Source organism: Equus przewalskii, chromosome 5 (genome assembly GCF_037783145.1).
Source record: "Equus przewalskii isolate Varuska chromosome 5, EquPr2, whole genome shotgun sequence".
Lineage (NCBI taxonomy): Eukaryota > Metazoa > Chordata > Mammalia > Perissodactyla > Equidae > Equus > Equus przewalskii.
In genome coordinates, this window is record NC_091835.1 from 82,022,121 (window position 1) to 82,034,654 (window position 12,534).

General features: G+C 50.5%; 1 long non-coding RNA gene across 1 annotated transcript; it reads left to right on the forward strand.

Moving 5' to 3' along the window:
* The first annotated feature begins 4,731 nt into the window (after positions 1–4,731).
* Positions 4,732–11,176, forward strand: LOC139083414 (uncharacterized). The gene is made up of 3 exons (XR_011540118.1): positions 4,732–4,831; positions 4,943–5,086; positions 8,732–11,176. It is a non-coding gene; the product is annotated as an uncharacterized lncRNA (long non-coding RNA).
* Positions 11,177–12,534: the final 1,358 nt, after the last annotated feature.

The following is a 12,534-nucleotide window of genomic DNA, read 5'->3' on the forward strand; positions in this document are numbered from 1 at the left end:
AGGCTACAGATGTACTCTCAGCGCCTGCCCTGGAAAAGGCACAACTGCACGTGAACACAGCATTCGTGTTAGCTGTCCAAGTGCAGTCTGGATGTTGAGGGCCCCTCTTGCAGAGAGAGGTCCCTAAGACTGGCATTTCCCAGTAGCAACAGACTTTTAGGTAACTTATGACAAGACAGCGAAAATTACAGCCACTTTGGCTGGGGGTGGGGGGCATGGTGGTGGTGGGGTTGTTTGGTGGGGGTGTGGGGAGGGAACAAAAGTCAAGGCGGGAGGAGGGACAAGTAGAGGTCATCCAAAAATGATCGCAGCCTTCTAAGCCCTGTCTATCGCCCTGTGCCACCTCTGCCCGTCTGCATCTTCATCTGCTCTCCGTGGAGATGGATCCATTTTCAGAGTTTCTGAGGCTCACAAAACTGAAGTCTGGACACTGCACCTTGATGAACTCAAGTTTGAAAAACTCAGGAGACCCAGTGTAGATATCTCCTGTGACACCTCCACATCTCCTATGCTGAAGGCTTGCCTTTCTTTGGTCTTTTCTGGGGGCAACGCACAGAGAAGGACAGAGAGGCCACAGTGATCAGCTCAGTGGCTCCTCACTGGGGTTCCCCTTGGAGGAATGGATGGGGTGAAGGAGGTTTAGAAATAACCTGGGTGCTAACTCTCCCTCTGTGGAGGAAATCATGGATTTTCCTTGTGACAACAGAATTCAAATACAAACCTTAAAAATAAAGTACAAAAATCTCCCCCAAACCGTAAGTCAATGCTGTTTATTTTGACAGAGGGGATTAGATGACTTGACCCTATTTTCTGGGCAGGTTAGAGGTTGAGGGAAGAAAGCAACCACGCCCTGTTTGGTCATCAATAAGGGGGCTTTTCTCTCTCTTTTTAAAAACCTTTATTTTCTAATTATTTAATTAAAAATCAAAATGCACTTATAATTGAAAAAAATAAATGTGCTAATCCCAAGAAAATTTTAAAATGCACAAGAATATAAAGGTGAAAAAAAATCAGCCCATCCCCTGGCCTAGAGATAATCACTGTTAGCGTCTTTCTGTGTCTTTCCAGTCTTTTCTTATGTGGGTGTATTTACATCATTGGGATCACACTAATTATATAGCTCCGTTTACTTTATCAACACACTCTGAGCATTTCTTCGTGCTGTTAAGCATTTTTCCACGGTACTGACTGAATAATACCCCACTGTTTGGCTATATCGAGACTCACTTGGTGGTGCCCCTATTGGTAAATTTTTAGGCTGTTTCCAGGTTTTCTCTCCTATAAGCAATGTTCTCTTGATCTTCTTTTACATCAATGTCTGTGCGTCTCTGATTCTTAGGACAGAAGTGTCTTTGCGACTGTGCCAGCTTCTTTCATAAGCGGCGATCTCCCCTCCTGTCTTTGTCTTCCCAGACTCCGTGGACTGGTCCTCTTCTCCATGTGATTAAGTTACAGTAATCAGCAGAATAGAACGCACGATATCGCATGCAGTTCTGGGTTTTCTTTGTTTTCAGGAGTGCGTGCTGCGTCAGGCTTGGGTTTCCAGACTCTCGGGATCCTGGTATTGGGCCCGGTTACCGTGGCTCCCAAATTCTCTTTGGCAAATATGCTCCTGAGTTCAGCCTGGGCAACAGGGACATATTTGTTGCCCCATGGCCTCCCCCCCTGGGCCCAGGACGTGGGATGAGCAGCCTCCTCTCTCTCCTTCAGGAGGCACCTGACTCGGCAGTGAGACTGGGGACTCAGTCGGCCGGGAAGCCACGAGTGGCGAGTCCAAGGGTTTCGGGTGGGAACTCCAGTGGGGCAGAGGCAGTGGTGGGTGGGGCGGGGTGAGGAGAATCCTGCTGAAGTGAAGGCCCCGCTCAGCATGGTCTTCTGCTCTCCCTTCTCCTCGAGGAGCCGCCTGCTCCTCTTTGCACAGACAGGTGCCCTTGACACGGCATGCCCCCACTCTGAGGTGAGGAGAAAGCAAAGCCAGCCCCACACTTGCTACTCTCTCCTCCCCGAGGAGACGGACTCTGCTCACTAGGGTTTGTGCCTCCAACACAAGCAGGAAACAGTCAAGGCCTGAGAAACCTTCTCCTCCACCCACGTGCTTCTCTCGTTCACTTAGACGCCCCTAAGGAAGGAGAAACGCTACCTGAAGGATAGCACTAGGCTTCTGGAGACGTGAAGGCCTGAAGTTGCACGTAGGGCTGGTTCTGGGAAAACCCAGATCCGACCGACTTCTGGGCCGTTCCTCCTGGGAGTGGATGGGCGTGTGGGAGTGAAGAGCTGAGGCGAAAGGCTGAGGTGAGGGAGGCTCTGCCATGCCGGTGGCAGAGGGACTGGTGTTGTGCTTACCCTTCCTGGAGCTTTTCCTCTCTTCCCTTCCCCTTCACTGCTAGTCATGTCCCCTAGTGGGTGTGGGCACAAGGGGCAAGGCTCCCAGGCAGCTGTGCAGTATGTAGCAGGGAGAGCGGGCAAGGCAAGGGCAGGGAGAAAGGATGGACACTTCAGACATTATCTTGGAGGAGAGGAAGTTCCTTCTAGAGCTCAGTGGGAGAGATGGAGCGTCCTTGATGATTCCTGCTGTGGTTACAGAAGGGACAGGTGGGAGAGAAATATCAGCCCCTGCCTGGAAATGTGTCCATGGCAGACTTGAGGGAGAATGAGGAGAGGATGACAATGAGGAAGATAAAGAGGATGAGGCTCCCTTTTGTGGAGTTTTCTGTCTGCCAGGCAATGTGCCACCACTGTAAACAAAAGGCTATATGTCATCCTCATCACAGCTCTGTGCAGAGGACTCTGTTGTTACTTGGAACATGAGACAGTTGAGGCTCAGAGAGAGGAACAGGCTTGCTCAAGGCCATCAGCTAGTGAGTGCAAAGACAGATTCCAACCCTCGGCGGCTGATCTCTAAGACCCACACCCAGCATCCTGCGACTGCACTCGATTCAGCAGGTCCTCACAGGGCCTGAACCGTAAGCCAGGCACAGCAGGGGCCTACAAAAGCGACAATGATGCCACCTTTATTTTTCAAAAGCTCGCAGTCCAGGGATGTTTCCAGAAGACCACATTTTTATTTCTTCCTTGCACTGAGTCCATTGCATTCGACATCAAAGCCCCTTCTTAGGATTTGAGAGCCTCATCATTTGTTTTACTCAGCTGGGTCTCTGTCTTCTCCAAGGAGGCCCTGAGTCTCTTCTCGCCCTTGCCTTTCTGCAGGGCACGGGGAAGACGAAGGCGAGAGCCCGGAGGACAGCCCTGTGCCTTCCAGCGCCAGTCTCTTGACTTTACAACCTTGAATTCAGTCCATGGCGTCTGTGTTTCTGCGGGGGGGTGGGGGGTGGGTCCCTCCAGCACCTCAGTAATTTGTCTTCTTGCTTCCTGCCAGCGCCAAGGCCAAGACGAACATCCCGCTGCACCTTGGCCTGTGGTTTTCATTCTTTACACATCCACCCAGAGAATTTCACAGGCTCATTTCACTGCCAAACTCTCTCTGTGACACAGCGCATCCTTGTGACGTGTGGCCGTGCCCCTCCACCGGCCGCCCCTTTTCCTGCTTCCCCACAGGATCATCCTGCAGAGGGAGGGAGAGCAGCACAGTTTGCCATCTCTCCGTCTTGGCGGTCCCTGCTGGCAGTCCACAAACGGAGGATGTCTGCTTTCTTGCTTGACTTCCAGGGCATTTCCAACTGCCTTTCACACTTTGAATTGCACTGTCCTTTTGTCGCCCGATTCTTGATGCTGTCATCTGTGCTCTGACTGCATCTCACTCTGGGATCAGGTTGTCCAAGCCTTATTTTTTTCTATTTTGACTTGAGACAGCTTGTTGTTTATTGTTCAAGTCAGTGTGCATCTTGAGTACTGTGGCTTTAACATTCAAATGGAGTTAAGCATAGCTGGGACACTTTTCCGGTGGCCCTCACAGGCCATCAGATGGGGAAGACATTAAGATGGGGATATGCTGCGGGAGAAGTGCTGGGGAGCCCCAGGACAGAGATGACCTTGTCAGTGGTTATGAATGAGTCAAGTCTCTGCTTCAGAGCTGGGAAAGACACGTTTTCGAAGGCCCGAGAGGAAGGGAGATTCCTCAAGGCACCCTGGATTCTACCCAGATGCAAGAGCAGTTCTCCGGGCATTCCCCGGGATCTGAGCTCGGCTGGAGAGCTTTCCAAGAGACATTATCTCAGTACATTCCGTTTTAATAAAGAACATTTAAGGAGAGGCATCTGGGGAGCATGTGCAGCCTACAAAGCTGCTATAGGTAAAAAGAATTCTTTCTGCTCGTGGTAAATCCGCAATCGCTTGGCCAACGTGGATTTATTGCCACTAAATCTTCTGTGCACACGGTGAGAGGCTCAGGCTGAGGTGTAACAATCCCAGCTCTGTGCTGGTTCACATGAGCAGAACTGGCGGGCCGTGGCAGGCACGTCCCGCAGAGGATTGCTTGTCCATGCTCTGATTGCCCACTGTATGTGGTGGTGCCACGAGTCTTACCCACGTTTGTCCGGTGACACGCTTCCGCCGGGCGTGGGAAATGCCAACACTGTGTCAGCGACACTCACATTTCTCATTGCGCTCTCTTTGTCAGATGAGGACATGCTTATCCTAACAGGTCTCCTGTGAACTTTGGACCAAACTTTTGTGAGAACTCTGTCACTGAACCTGTTACTTACCTGCCCTTCTTTCTTTTTGGACAAGGTGTTTTGCTATTCCTTTCCCCATTTGCCACTTATCAAAAGCAAGGTGATAACCATCTTCTCTGTTTGACGAGGCGCATCATATTTCAATCTAGCTGTGGAGAAAATCCCTTTCTTCCTGGAAAGCAGGCAACCTGAATTGCAAGGTCAGAGATTCAAAGTTTTCTTTTTTCAAAATTTATTTTTAAACCAAGCAGATGTATATCCTAAGTCTCTTACTTAATCTGAGCTTTTTGTTTTTCTTATTATAAATTAAGAGGTTGGACCCCGTGGCCTCTGTGCAAGATCCTTTCTGCATTCTAAATGCCAAGGATGCTTCTGTGAGGAGGATCTGTGAGGGTACCGCCTGGCTGGAGTGGAGCCCTTTTTGTTTGGATGCAGACCATGTGCTTCCACCAGAGGTAAGACTTTCGTGTGTGAATTCTCCCTTCTTTCTGATGCTTCAGCCAATTGACGACCACCTACTACCAGGAAGGTGAACTTCTTAATCCACGCAATACATGTCTAGGGTTTTGTTTTCTAAATGAACTCCAACATCATAATGAATAACTTTATTGAGCATGTACTATGTACTAGGTATTCTTCTATGCCTTTAGATGTCAAACCACTTGCAATTTATTCTGCATCCTAAATTCTATTCTTTATCCCCACTTTACAGAGGAGCAAACCAAACAAAGCTGATCAGCAACTTGCCCAAGGCCCCATATAACAACATGGTAGATCTGGGTTCCAGTGCAGGCTGCCTGACGCCTGAGTCTCTGCTCTTGCCTTCCAGGCTAAATCTGCATCCATGCAATTTTTTTTTTTTTTTTTTTTTTTTACAGCCTCACTTATTTTAGGGTCTGTTTTCAAGTATGATAAAATCTGCCAAATGTTAGAGGCTAGGACTTACATACATGTCTTGGAGATATGATTTGACTCAAGTGACACACAAATCTATGTAACACCAAACTATATACAAGAGCCTAGAATGAATGAGCTTGACACTGAGTTTCCTGGAAAGAAAATGGAGAGAGATTGCCACCACGGTGGATATTGGTTTGGAGACTGGACTCAGGTTTTAGTGGGGGGCCCTGTTCTTTTCTCTGAGCCCCACGCCATAGCCTCTGCTTCAGGCCTTACAAAGACTCTGAGCATTGCTGTCTTCCTGAATGAGAAATGGTGCCTGGTTACTCAGAGGGAAGCCAACTGGGGGATGTCCTGTGGCAATGACAGGATATGGCTCCAGCTGGAGTCTCTCTTCCTGCTTCTGTACGCAGCTCATCCTAGTTTCGCCAAAGACAAAAGCCACCCTCACAGAGGATTTTTCTCAAGCTCGGGGCCACCCTATTTTAAGAAATGCCCACAGCACCTCGAGCTTTGCCTGGTGTCTGATAAGCACTCAATAAATATTTGTTACCTCGTGGCAAAAGAGATCAATTCAGTAGTGATTTTTCACTTCTCCAAAAGATTCATTGCAGGGTCCTTTAAATGGCCAGCTCCCCCGGTGCATTTAAAATGCGACGATTCATAGGAATTCGATGTACAAGGTTCTGCAGGGCCACATCAATCGTGTAAACTGAGATGCATGTGCTGCCGGGTTCCCACTGACCGAGCGTGTTGGCAGCTGTCCTCCACCAGCTTGGAATGCACACAAACCCCGGGCTGCTCTCCCTCGCTTTTATCACAAAGGAGCTCATTTTGTGAATGAACAGCCACTGCCAACAGCATGATGGCATTCCCAGTGACCTTTGCCCGGGGATTGGATTCCCGCCCAGCAGGGAGACAAGGCCTTAGGAAAAGGTTAGTTCATTGATTGCCACGGCCTGCTGGGCCGAGGTCTGGGGAGGAAAGTCTCAGAGGACTTTTCCTTTTTCATCACTCGCCCCAGAGAAGCCACCCTGCCCGCCCGCATAGCTTTCTCTGCCCTCCGTGTGGGTTGCTGTGCAGCAGGCAAGTTTTACCGCTTCTGCCGCTCCCGCTGCTGTGGTTTCTTCTTTTTTTTGAGCTATGAGTAATAATCGTTCTAGTTGTGCCTTGCTGTTTCCCAGCAGCAATTCTGGATCTTCGTGAGCTTCCGCCCCTTCCTGCCCCCACCCCTTTCCTGCTCCTCCTCCTCCTCACCACGGCTTTTTCAGTTTGATGTTTTTAGGTATCAAAGGAAGGTCTCCAGGAACCCTGCAACTAAAGACTTTAATGAGGACCATGCCCAAGAAATCCTGGCTGCCAAAGACATGACGATGATTTATGTCGCTCACTCACTCCCTAACAGCAAGAGGACTATTTGTAAAAATTAAAAAGCTGCTCATATGGAATTAAACAAGAGCATAGCTGCTTCCTTCCAGACCCCGGAGCTTAACAAAGAGAATCCACACTCCATAGCCAGCAGCACATGGCCCAGGGCCCATATCAGTCTTCCTGTCACATAAAGCTAAATCCTGTTAGCACAGGCCTAGAGCGTACTTTCTCTATGGGGGACCTCGAAAGGCACAGCCCCAGGGAAGCACGAGTGAGCCCGCAACACAAAAGGGTGTGCGCCTCACCTCGGGCCGAGGCTGAGCCGTGGATGGGCTCCGGGCGTCAGGAGCTGGGCAGAGCTATGGGCTGCCACAGTGGGGCACACTGGGATCGGCAGCAAGGCATTTGGGGTCCCCTCTTTGTTCCTGGCATCGGAGAGTTGAGTGACTCATGGATGCTCAGAATTGGGTTCTGGCCAGCTCAGTGGAGAGAGCGCTAGAGGGAGAGTATAGACTGTAATGTCTCCATGTCCTCATCTGCTAACTGAGGTGACCTCATAGTATAGTTGTGAGCGGTCAGGAGATGGAGCTGAGAAAACATGTAACAATGCCGGACATGCGAACTGTCATTCTTCTTCTTCTTCACGTGGCTGCCATGAAATGGTGCCACTCAGACCTGGAGGGTAATTGCCTGGTGGACTGTTCTGGGTTCTTTCATGTGATGGTGAGTTGGGTGGAGCCATAAGAGTGGACACAGGAGAGACAAAGCAAGGTGGGGCAGACGTCACAGTTGAGGACCGGCTAGTTTGAGATTGCAGCGTGCTCGAGGCTGTGGCGTGGTCTCTAGGCGCTGGTCCTGGTCCTGGGATGATGAGGGCAGAGGAATACTGTCCCCTGGGGTGCTGGGGCCAGAGGAGGGGGCTGTGGCTCTGCACTGATTAGTTTGCCTATGGAAGGTGGCTGAGTCCTTTGCCTTCTCTTAGAATTGGCTAGCCCCTGGAGGGGCAGTGTCTCCCAAGCCAGAAGAGGTTTTTTAAGATGTCAAGACATCATAATATACAGAAAATAAAAAATGTATACCACACCTGGCCCCAGCTGCTGTGCTCTATGTTTGCACCATGTGGCCCCAAGGCTACGCTTCCCACGGGCTCACAGCCATTGCTGGAGCACGGCAGGGACGCCACGCAGGCTCCTTCTGGAGCAGCCTGGGGCTCCTCTGACAGCAGCTCCAGCTCCTGGAGCCCCAGGAGTGCGGCCTGGCTCCATCCTTCCGGGACCTGTGCTGCTGCCTGAGACCCTCCTTCCTCCTCTCCGTCACGGGGGTCAGACCCACGGTGGGTCTGAAGGCTCTTCCTGCCTTTTCTGCCCCTGCCCCTCCACCATCTGTTCTCTCCCACGGGCTCTTCTCCCAATAACAACCATAATCCGCGTGTATCTAAATCCCTGTTTCAGTGCCTGCTTCTTGGGGACCTGAACTAACACACGTCCTAACCAGGCTCTCTGTCGTGACTGCACTGTCCCAGCATGAGCAACTTCTCCGACGCATCGGCAGTGCTTCACTCCTTTACTTAGTCTCTCAACCTTGCCTAGAGGCATTGAATTAATATGCTATGAGTGCTCGATGCCAGAGCCCCCCACATGGTTCTTCTCTGCCGTGGACAGGATGTTTGCATTCTCCCCCACCCCCAATTCCCATGTGGAAACCTAACCCCCAATGCGATGATATTTGAAGGTGGGGCCTTTGGAAGGTGGTTATTTTGAGGGAGGGGCCCTCACGCCTGGGGTCTGTACTCTTATGCAAGAGACCCCAGAGAGCTCCCTTGCTTCCAGGTGAGGACACAGGAGAAGACGGCTGTCTATGAACGGCGAACCAGGTCCTCACCAGACACTGAATCTGCTGACAACTTGATCTTGGACTTCTCAGCCTCCAGAACAGTGAGAAACAAGTCTCCGTTGTTTATAAGCCCCTGGTCTATGGAGGTTTTGCTATAGCAGCCCGAATGGACTAAGATGCTCTCATAGCTGGGCTGCTGAGTCGGCACGCGCTGATAGGCATCAGTCATGTGGTTAATAGTCACGTGAAGTGATGTGAGACCCCAGATGTGGACGTGCTCCACTCCGCTGGGTGCAGGGAGTGGGGTGGGATGGACTGGGAAGGTTTCATTAAAGAGGGATGTTTAACTCAGGCAAAAGGCACAACCCCCCCCCCACCCCCATCTGCAGTGTGACACAAGGAATAAGTAAAAAGGAGGAAGAAGAGCCTGTAAGATGAACATCATGTCCTGTGACAGGCTTGCCCCTATTTCACCGCCTCTTGCAACGGCTGTAATGTAGCAGTAATAATCCATGGATTTGAGACATATTCCACATTGCCAAGTGGAAAGAAGCACAAATGTCATGAGCTTGTCACGTTGGAAGGCCACTGGCAGATGGGCAAGTCAGTCTGAGAGGGGGCCGCGAGCTGCATACCATGACGGCGGTGCCACGCTCACTCGGGGCTCAGCCTGACCCCAGCACCGACCTCCGTTGTCGAATGGGGATCTGTTATGGGCTGGATTGTGTTCCCCCAGTTCAAATATTGAAGTCCTAACCCCTAGTCCCTCAGATTGACTATGTTTGGAGCTGGGGTCTTCACAGAGGTAACCACGTTAAGGTGAGGTCATCAGGGTGGGCCCTTCCAGTGTGACTGCTGTCCTTATGAGGAGAGGAGATTCGGATAGAGAGACACAGATAGAGGGAAGACGATGAGAAGATTACCATCTACTAACCAAGGAGAGAGGCCTCCACGGCCCTCCGAAGGAACCAGCCCTGCCAGCCCCTCGGTCTTGGACTTAGAGCCCCCACCGCTGTGAGATGACAAGCCTCTGTTGTTGAGGCTCCCTGTCTGTGGTCTGTTGTACGGCCACTCGAGCAGACTAACATAACACTCCTTCTTTGCCCCTTCCTTGGGGATAGGATCCGGCCCCTTCTGTCCCCAACCTTAACACAGAGGGGAGGGCAGGGAAAGATGGCGTTTGTCTTTCCCAGAGAACCGGAGAGGAAACTTTGACCATGGGAGAGAGAACGGGGGGGGGGGGGAAGCGAGGCCTGAGGGGAAGCGGAAAGCCGGGCCTGGCCAGGGCAGAAGAGGAAGAACCGACCGGGAACACCCGTCCCAGAGCCTCCGGGGCAGAAAGGGGAAGATCCGCGTTGGCCCCTCTGCTTCGCATGCGCAGACGCTCCGGAGAGCAGGACAAGTTATTTCGCGGGAGTTGAAAGAGAGAGAGGCCATCTGATAAGGATCAAGTTGGCTCAGGCGCAGTGTGTCCAAAAGGAAGAAAAATGAGGCGAGAAGGATGCACTTTGGGACTAGAACCTAAACAGCACTTCATGTGCAGCCTGCGTTTGCCCCCTGAGGAGCCTGACGGGGGGGAAGTCGTGAGAAAGCCTGAGCGATACCTCAGACGCACGTCTCGACATTGCCCGAGAGGAAGGCTTTGTTGGCCCCCCGTCAGAACCAAGAAACATGAGCAATTTTAACTTGCAGGGTGTGAGGTGACGATCCAGTCACTTTCCTGGGGGAAAATCAAGTCAGACCGTGACAGATACTCCATTATAGCGAGTCGGGTCTGTGGGAGCTGCCCGGTGCCCGAGGCAGGGGCCGCAATATCTTACTGCCCAAACCATCTCCCTAAAGAGAAACAGCTCATGGAATTGCCTCATTCGCCCTGGTGTTTTTTGACATCCTGAGGCTTAGTTTCGTGCTAAAGCATTTTCTTTTTCATTTTTATATAAACAATAGAAATCTATGCGGTTACTAAGGGTAAGTCTCCCCAGCCAAACATACACACTTAGTGCCTGTGCCTCTTCTTAACGTCCCTGAGGTGGGACCAAGTTGCCCAGTGTACCTCATGTGACTTTAGGCCTCTCTTTCAACTTGTGGAGTAACCCTCCCCACCCCCCATATGCCTATTGCTTTTAGGAGTAGCAGCAATAGCAAACAATGAAAGACAAGAGAATTAGGGTCTAAATTATACAGGAAGACTGGGCTGACCTGTTGGCATAGTGGTTAAGGTCCCGTGCTCCACTTCAGCGGCCTGGGGTTTGTGGGTTTGGATCCTGGCGTGGACCTATGCACTGCTCATCAAGCCATGCTGTGGCAGTGTCCCACATACAAAATAGAGGAGGATTGCCACAGGTGTGAGCTCAGTGACAATCTTCCTCAAGCAAAAAGAGGAAGATTGGCAACAGATGTTAGCTCAGGGCCAATCTTCCTCACCAAAAAAAAAAAAAAAATCATAGGGCAATATTTCTGCCCCCCACCCCCCAAGCTGAGAGAAGCAGCTCAGAGAGAAGCCACACTCACTGTGAGAAGGGAGCAGCCTCAAAGGAGGGCAAAGGGCAGCCTGGGTTCTACAGGAGGGGAGAGGAGCTGCCCAGCCTCGGGAGGGCCAACAGGAGAACCCACAGCTGAGGGAAGGGGTCTCTGGCTGACAGCTGCAACTGCAGAAGGAATAGTCACCCCTCGGATGAATTCATTTATTTATCAAGCACCTACGAGGCACTCGAGAAGGAGGCTCAGGGAATGCAGAGCCGAGGGGCTCAGTGTATGTGTTCACTGGGATCTGCGGGTTTGAGTGACTACTCCTGCACACAAGCACTAGCCTGGGGAAACCCTATTCTTTTTCTTCTCTCCCTTCTCCTAACCATGTCTTTTCCTCTTCCCTTTGGGGATACTTTAGGTAGCAAAAGCCCTAGTTTGTATTTCCAGTCTTCTTTCTACAGCAACAGAAATGGGCATTTCCATTTGGGTATCTTGCTGGCATTTTCGTTTATCTTCTTCCCCCACCTCTTCTCTGGTCCCCTCCACTAAACGACAAAACCCCAAAGCAGCTCATTATGCAGCAGTGTTCTTCTTAACTTGTGGAGTCAAAACTTCAATCTCCTTTGACTCCTCCCTCTTCCTCCTGGTCCAGTCAACTACCATGTTATTTTCGACTACCTAGACAGGGTGTGGAAGACGCTCTTTCCTTCCTGTTCCCTCTGTCAGTTCACTGTCCCTTCCATCATCAGCTCTCAATTGCATTAGTGCAGCCATCTCCCAACTAATCTTCTTGCCTTCCTTTAAACTGGACCTCTGTCTTTTAAACTTTCCTCCAATGTCCCCATTGGTGGAATACCCTTTGAAAGAGGAGCCCAAATGCCACCATTTCCTCCACAAATCCTCTATAATATGCCCAGGGAGATATGAGCTCTCCCTCTTCTGAAATCATTCAGGCAAGACTTGTCTCAACTTGTGTACATGAAGATGCATCCCAAGTTTCTATCATGTCGTCTGTGCTCCGTATGGACCTGTCCAACGAGTTACATGACTTCTCCACTTGGAAACCTACAGGCGCCTCAAATTAACATGTCCAAAAGAGAATTCTTGATTTTCCCCCTGAAAACCTGTTAATCCACCAGTCTTCCCCATTTTGTAAATGGCAGCATGATTCTCTATGTCAAACTCAAAACTATGGATTTATCATTGATTCTTTTTCCTCATTCCCGTTCAATTTATCAAGTGTTTCTACTCCTGATGTTTCTACTTCTAAAATATTCTGATTTCACCAACTTCCCATCACCCCTGTTACTATTCCAGTGTAAACTAAGAT